Consider the following 8,824-nt stretch of genomic DNA (forward strand, 5'->3'; position numbering starts at 1 on the left):
GTAATTATTATTGATTTGGACAGGAGAACTCTAAAGCATGACAAACACTGTACAGGGTACAAGGTTCAGTTAGTACTTGACAAAGACATTCAAGACATGCAAACACACTCATCTGACGCAGAGCTAATGGACTTGAAAACATTGCTTGATCATAAGATAAGTGAAGCTACAGCTCTCAGTGTACATGAACGTATAAAACTACAGGAAGTGTTATCCAAATATTTACAAGTTTTTACCAAACGATTAGGTGTCATCAACACGTATGTGTACAAGATTGAAGTTAAGCCTCACAAGATCTTCTACCACAAGACATATAACGTACCGTTATCTCAACGACCTGCTGTGTGGCAAGAATTAAAACAAATGTTAGACTGGAAGGTCATTGAACCATCCACCTCACCTTACTGTAGTCCTCTACTTGTTGTCAAAAAATCAAATGGAAGCATTAGGTTAGTGTTAGACGCACGAGCTATTAATGAAATAATTTTACCGGTTCACACAAAACCTGAAAATTTAGAAGAGCAATTACAGAAATTTCTAGATGCAAAATATTTTTCCACAATAGATCTCGCTAATTCGTTTTGGCAGGTGGGTATCACTCCTGATTCTCGGAAATATACTGCATTTATGTTCGGGGGGCGAACCTATCAGTTTTGTGTTCTACCTTTCGGACTGAATGTCAGCTCTGGGGTATTCATTACAGCCCTGGATACCGTGCTTGGCGACTATTTAGTTGAGACAGTCACACACTATGTAGATGATATACTGATAGCTACACAGTCTTGGAAGGAACACGTTGGCACACTTCAAAGAATTTTAGAAAAATACGCACACCGAGATCTTAGAGCATTTCATGCTGAATAATGTCAAAGTCATACCCATCAAAATATTGCTAAGCAACTCAAAAAACTCTGTTGTTACAACACAGATAATAAGTGGTGTAGAAATTTTCATTTCAGCGTTCCAGAGTCGCAGTTGAAGGCAGAAGAACTCTTCTTTCAGCGCGCGCCACCACCTGGAAGACGGAATATCAAAATAAAATTTATGATTACGTAGCAGTGAATGATATATTAATTTTTCACGGAACATTTGTTATTGTAGGTACCACTGACTTGGTATGACACCTGACGAACCGACAGACGTCATCTATGAAGCGATCTTTTACTTTGAGAAATAGATTAGACGCACATCTCTCAACACGAAAAGCATCTATCAGTAGTCAAGGCCACACAGACACTCTACACACACGCACAAAACGCGAGGAATCGAACATTTTCTCTCTCTTACTATTTTGAATATTTATTGAGTAGTGAAAACGCCTGGTCTTGCCTACTGATGTAATGAATGTTGTGTCTAACCTATCTTAATTTCAGGTGACATCACAAAACCGATAAAGAGGACGTAAATATCTGCAATTCATGTAATCAAATGTGACACAATGTAATAACCTATAGCGATGTAATGATGATGTAAACATGTTTATGTGCAACTGTATTATGTTTATACTAAGAAAATATGTGACGTGTGTATGTATAATTACTTTTTTTTTTAACTGATGTATCACGTAAAAATTTGAACAAAACGAGTGCTAAAAAGACATTGCATAGTGAACCTCTATTCACGGACATTAACGAACATTACTAACTCTGCAACTACGCAGAAACCAATGTGAAGGAAACGGTTAATGCCATTCATTATGCATCGTACCTATGTAAACGCGATGAACGATTTCCTTGATTAATAACTACGAACATTTAGGTGAGCTATATTCAGCAAAAAAACTGAAAATGTGAAGTGCATAATTCGTGCATCGTCTAGTGACATTACTACAGTACCTAACTTCAAGATGTTAACTGGATTAAATGGACACAAAGTGCCTGTCCAGAAAACAACACGACGGGTGGAAGAATTTTGGTTGGAACTTCAGGGAATGAAATGTTCTCGAAATGTGACGGACACTCTTACCTGGACTGTCCTAGGATCGACGCCAGCTATGTGCCGTCCGAGGTTCTACAACCAAGCTTCCACGGAATGTAAAAAACGAACTGCACGTGGACCAATTACTCGGCGGGTCACGTCTGATCTGTAATAAGCAATGCTTTTACTCACAACGAACTGCATCACAACGACTATAATGGAAATAGGAAATGGACACGCTTATGTGTTAATCACGTTGTTATACAACGATGTTACTCTGATCAAAAAACTTTACCACGACGATACTAACCTGTAAAAAATTATTGTGCAGCAGATGAATATGAACTGTGATAACGACACGATGTGTATAGGTCAACGCACCTGAAACATACGGACATTTTTCTTTGAAGTATTTCAAAACAATACTATGTAACTAAGAACATTCAACAATCTAAGTTGTATTGTGTTATAACGAATATTGTAAATTTAAAACTAAGTTACCTGTCATAGAATGTAGTCTTCATATGTAATCTTGGTTGAATATTTTCTTGGTGCAACGACTGAGAGACGCGCGCACACGAACAATATGAACTGCAATACTGTGCCGCGTGATCTAACTGTACGCACTCTATCTGCCAACATAAGAACTTTTACGGCGCACCCGCGTCATTCAAATTTTGTATATAATGAGTATAATGTGGGTCATGTAAATAGTTGTAGATAACTTAGATTTTCTTGTGCCTTTAGGTGAATTGCTCGCCTGCAGGTGTGTCCTTTCGCCTCGCAATTCAGGGGGCAATATAAAGGCACATTTGCATGCCGAGCGTGAGTTTCCTCGGAAACGCGAAATATTAATTAAATAAATAATCAGTGACAAATAAATAAAGCCTATGGCACACAACTGCAGCGCTGTGTCGCTGATAAAACAAAAGCACAATTACGTTACTCGTATGTTTGATTAAGAAAGGAGAGCTCTGGTTGAAGTGGTGCGAGAAGCACGTATTTTATTTTATTGTCTGGCACACCGCCATATTTCATGTTATAGAAAATTACTGCGAGTTGCAACCACACTAGGCACTCGATTCTGTAAAGAATTTATATTTATAAAAGTAAGTAGGATTATGAACTGTAGGCTTATTCATTGAATATATCTGATTTAACTAACAGTGTAACTTTTTTATGTTTAGTAGACAATCACCTCTGTACGACGTTTTGACATGGCTGGCAAATTATTGTAATATTGAGATTTAGATTATGAGTCCGCACCTACCGCAGCAGTCTTTGGAAACGATTTAACTACGAAGTCCGATTATTTCAATTTTATTTCACGGTCAACTACGAGTAACATTGCCTTTACGAAAAAGCCATTGTCAAGCGTCTGATACCGAATAATTATCCAGATAAGCAAATATCAATTACAATTACATTCACCATCATATACAATAATTAACATTAAAATAATTAATATTTTATTTGATTTTTATTTTATTTATTTTATAGTGCCCGTCGACCTGGGACCGGACCGCAGCGACGCACGGATGCACGCCAAGACCGTAGGATCCTACGCAGTGCCGTAGGGGACCGCACCGCCACTTCCCAGCAAATTAGGGACACTGTTGTTCCTGGGGTATCGGCGAGGACCATTCGCAACCGTTTCCATGAAGCTGGGCTACGGTCCCGCACACCGTTAGGCCGTCTTCCGCTGACGCCCCAACATCGTGCAGCCCGCCTCCAGTGGTGTCGCGACAGGCGTGAATGGAGGGACGAATGGAGACGTGTCGTCTTCAGCGATGAGAGTCGCTTCTGCCTTGGTGCCAATGATGGTCGTATGCGTGTTTGGCGCCGTGCAGGTGAGCGCCACAATCAGGACTGCATACGACCGAGGCATACAGGGCCAACACCCGGCATCATGGTGTGGGGAGCGATCTCCTACACTGGCCGTACACCACTGGTGATCGTCGAGGGGACACTGAATAGTGCACGGTACAACCAAACCGTCATCGAACCCATCGTTCTACCATTCTTAGACCGGCAAGGGAACTTGCTGTTCCAACAGGACAATGCACGTCCGCATGTATCCCGTGCCACCCAACGTGCTCTAGAAGGTGTAAGTCAACTACCCTGGCCAGCAAGATCTCCGGATCTGTCCCCCATTGAGCATGTTTGGGACTGGATGAAGCGTCGTCTCACGCGGTCTGCACGTCCAGCACGAACGCTGGTCCAACTGAGGCGCCAGGTGGAAATGGCATGGCAAGCCGTTCCACAGGACTACATCCAGCATCTCTACGATCGTCTCCATGGGAGAATAGCAGCCTGCATTGCTGTGAAAGGTGGATATACACTGTACTAGTGCCGACATTGTGCATGCTCTGTTGCCTGTGTCTATGTGCCTGTGGTTCTGTCAGTGTGATCATGTGATGTATCTGACCCCAGGAATGTGTCAATAAAGTTTCCCCTTCCTGGGACAATGAATTCACGGTGTTCTTATTTCCATTTCCAGGAATGTATTTTACGCTTATGTGAGTTCATCATCAGTGTGATATCAGTGCAGAATGAAGGCATTGGTACAGATGAAGCTGTTATAACAATCTGGCAATGAAAGTAATAGACGTCACCGCTTCAATCGAGTTGTCCTGCTCGGTACAATCTGCATACTCTTAATAAGCGCCTCCCTCACCAGGATTAGCCGTAAAACAATGGAATCAGTTTCACACGAATAAGCCGACTTGCGATCAAACAGAAGCTGCTCAGACCAGGTTCTCTCTACAATTACTATTGTTGTAGGTGGATTTCAAAGAGAACTGAAGTCATCTCTGATACTTTTAGACTGTAGGGCGGCACATACGCTGTATGGAGACAAGGACCAACATGTCAATTAATTCGTATTATTCCCTGCTGTATGCAAGACTGTTAGAACTAAGACAGAGGTTTCAAACTTTCACTTTGAAACGTCCCCTTAGAAAACTTAATGAATTACTATGCAGATAAACCAAACAGCTGAGCAGAACTGAACGTACTCAGACATTTCGCTCTTTACCTATTCTGATCAACACTAAACTGACACATAATATTTTAGCGCAACGCAATCTGACTTTCAATAATCCCTACAAAAGAATGGCCCTGACTAACATTAACCTATACCTTTCACAAATCACTTACCTCACAAAAATCTTCGTTACTCGAACTACTGCAACACATCGAGCGCCACTACTGCCAGCTAAATGAATGATTCAAACTACTGAAGACACTAACTACTGATAGTTTTTATCTTAATAGTGTTCAAAAGTCATAATATATATAGCAGTTCATGACATCCAGTCTTACAAATTTACTGTCTCTGTTGGACACACGTCCAAAGCACAAGGAGCCCTAGCCAATACGGTATTTGCTTATACAACTTTACACATTGGTACCATATTTCTCTAACATATAATTACACAGCTATCTGATCATTTCACTGAGCGAGACAAACATTTTTTTTACTACGTCAGTGACACATGTTTAGGCAATTACACAGTTGGTTAACATCATACTTGTGAAATTGTATTTCGTCTGTACTTTGTGAACTGTTCATATTTTTTCAGAACCATTGTGATACTATGAGAACTTTGAATGATGTATTTGGTATGGGATCATGATTTTTAAAGTACGTTTGAGGTAGATGACACTATTGAAATGAGAAATTTTTTTAAGGTTTTGAAATTAATGCAGGAAGCTACGTCGTTTTTGAGATTTGGCTGAGGTTTTATGATGTTATTATTACGATGACAATGTGAATTATGCTGTTGAGGTATGTTTATGATCAATAAGCTGATGCTACCGTATATGAGGACTGTGATTACATGTTTATATGTATATGAATAAAGAATAGAAGTTAGAGACTCTGGTTTGTGAAAAAGAATGTTGGAAACCAAGAATCGTACTTGAAGACTTATGAAATGTGTGAATATGCATGAATGTATCACAATGCTGGCGAAAATTTTTTCGACACTGTTATATTTATAGGATTTTATTTCTACACATTTGTAAAGCATTCTGGACCTGTGAAATTTTTTATATGAGACTGTCACTGCTGTCGTAAATATTTCGGTAAGAAAGTTAAGTGACCTTCACGTAATGCGTCGTGGGCGCCCAGCTGTTCCACCTGCCTGGAGAAAAAGCCATTAAGTGCAGAAAAAAAAGGGAGACCTCGATATTGACATTCCCTTGTATAAAGCATCGTAAATACGACATTTTCTGATATTTACTGAAATGACTAATGAAACGATGAGAAACATTTCACGGCTATTGTCTTGCTAGTCGAGAGATTTTTTACTGCCTTATGAAATGCCATATGGCTAATGAATGACGTTTCACCCCTTGCTTTATGTATATATTTGCTCATTTCGTTTAATATCTAGTTTCTAGTTGCACTGCAGCATTGGTTAAAATAAAATTTAATAGATGTACTAATATAGATATTTTATGCCTACAGATCCAGTAAATAATAATTGTATGATCTACGTCCAAAAAAAGAGGGAGCACAAAGAGACATTTCCACTTCACAGGAATTGCATACATAATTTTTGTTCAATGACTGGTAACTTGTCTGCTAGAGTAAGTTATCGTGATGCATCACTCTAGTGTTAATATGTGACATAGGTATTAGACATCGCCATTTTTACTGTAATATTTTTTCTGCTTGCGCTTTGTCATATTTAGGTATAAGTTATAGCATTTGCTGCTGCTGTTTTCCAGGCATGGTGCTACTGAATTTCACTTTGTATTGCTATGTTAAGCCTGTTTTACTACTGATTTATTTTTCTTGTTGCTGCACATTGGCTCATATTAGTTGTAATGTTGCATTTGCTCTGCTAATTTAAATATACTGCTGCTTGCTTTGCCAATTTGCATTTTTTTGTCATTGCTGTTTGTGTTAATTGTTTTGTACTGCTGCATTGCCTCGTCCCTTTGTATATATATCTGAGCTCAGTAGATTTAAGTTAGCTTAAGAGGGGGTAGACTATATAAGAAACTGACTATGGAGAATAGGGAAAGAATGCATTGAGAAGTTATATGAAAAAGATTTGGGCCAAAACGAGTATTGTACAGCCTGTAAGAGCGCTAGAGATGCCATTTCACACGTATTCCCAGCACTTTTGGAATGGGGGATCATGGAATGTTCAGCTGTCGTGACTCCAGTAGTACGTTGCTTGGAAATCGTACATTGCATCCAGCATTCTTAGCCACAGCAGCAGTAACATCTGCAACAAATTTGTGGCGCAAGTGGCTGCCGGCCTATCCCAGGAGCAATTCCCAAATCACCAGATAATTCGAGCTTCCAAATCATCTTCTTCAACCTTGGTGGGGAAATTCGACCTCTCTGCGTATTCTATTAATGTGTCGATGCTTGCGACGGCCTGCAGCACTGTTGTCGTTGTTTACATAAAACAGCTGTTCCTGCTAACGTTTTCCAGACCCAAGTTGACTGAGACTGTAGAGCGCACCGATGCTTGTGTTTTAACCCGATGTCACCTGGTGACAAGTGAAGACACTAACAGTGCTACCAACTCAAATCCTGCAGTGCACAGTGTGAACATTGTAACGTCCCCTTATAAAAATTTATGTATTTCTGTGCTGAGAAACCTCTTACATTATTTGATTTTCAAACAGCTGAGCAGAACTGAACGTACTCAGACATTTCGCTCTTTACCTATTCTGATCAACACTGAACTGACACACAACATTTTTAGCGCAAACGCAATCTGACTTTGAAAAATCCCTACAATAGAATGGCCCTGACTAACAACCGAGCGAGGTGGCGCGGTGGTTAGCACACTGGACTCGCATTCGGGATGACGACGGTTCAATCCCGTCTCCAGCCATCCTGATTTAGGTTTTCCGTGATTTCCCTAAATCGTTTCAGGCAAATGCCGGGATGGTTCCTTTCAAAGGGCAAGGCCGATTTCCTTCCCCATCCTTCCCTAACCCGAGCTAGCGCTCCGTCTCTAATGACCTCGTTGTCGACGGGACGTTAAAAACAACACTAACCTAACCTAACCTAACTAACAATAACCTATACCTTTCATGAATCACTTACCTCACAAAAATCTTCATTACTCGAACTACTGCAATACAGCGAGCGCCACTACTGCCAGCTACATAAAAGATTCAAACTACTGAAGGCACTAACTACTGATAGGCATATAATTAGCAAATGAAAGATTTTGATAGAGAACAAACAGTGTATTTACCTTAATAGTGTTCAAAAGTTATAATATATATATCAGTTCATGATATCCAGTATTACAAATTTCCTTTTTCTGACGGACACACATCCAGATCGTCTTCTCATAGTGACCTTTCAAAACTCTGGCATCTCTCTCTCCCCACATCCACCACTGCTGCCAGCTCTCCTCCGACTGCCCAACGCTACGCTCTGTTAGCAGCCAACTGCCCAAGACTACAGTAACGAATAATCCAACACTACAATAACGAATAATCCAACAACGACTCCAACCAGCCACAGACTGCACACAGCGCAGTCAGCGATTTTAATACAGAGCGCTACGTGGCGTCACCGAAATAAAAATCTAAACAGCCTACTTACAGTGGGACCTCTCATACGACTAGATACGACACTGACAGATGAAACGTATGTAAGCATCCTGACCTACCATCTGCATCCCAGCACTTTCTATAAATTTGTTCATAGTACGTCGTCGAAATTTTTACCATATGTTCCGAAGATGGTATTCTCGATGACACCAAAACGTTTTTTCGATATAATTGTCCGTTACCGATATCCAGAGGATTAAAGTTGCTGCACTTACGCAGAAAACAGCAAAAGTCAGTTTTTTATGTTTTAGTAGCATGGACAGCAGTTATCTAAATATCTAAGCATAGCAATGGTTTGAATTTTAACCGT

The 8,824-nt window shown here is 40.2% G+C and overlaps 1 long non-coding RNA gene across 1 annotated transcript; it reads right to left on the reverse strand.

Moving 5' to 3' along the window:
* Nucleotides 1–1,735: 1,735 nt before the first annotated feature.
* LOC126106869 (uncharacterized) lies at nucleotides 1,736–2,613 on the reverse strand. The gene is made up of 3 exons (XR_007523401.1): nucleotides 2,419–2,613; nucleotides 2,228–2,298; nucleotides 1,736–2,083 (listed from the first exon to the last, which is right to left on the reverse strand). It is a non-coding gene; the product is annotated as an uncharacterized LOC126106869 (long non-coding RNA).
* Nucleotides 2,614–8,824: the final 6,211 nt, after the last annotated feature.

The sequence above is a fragment of the Schistocerca cancellata genome, chromosome 10, assembly GCF_023864275.1.
Source record: "Schistocerca cancellata isolate TAMUIC-IGC-003103 chromosome 10, iqSchCanc2.1, whole genome shotgun sequence".
NCBI lineage: Eukaryota > Metazoa > Arthropoda > Insecta > Orthoptera > Acrididae > Schistocerca > Schistocerca cancellata.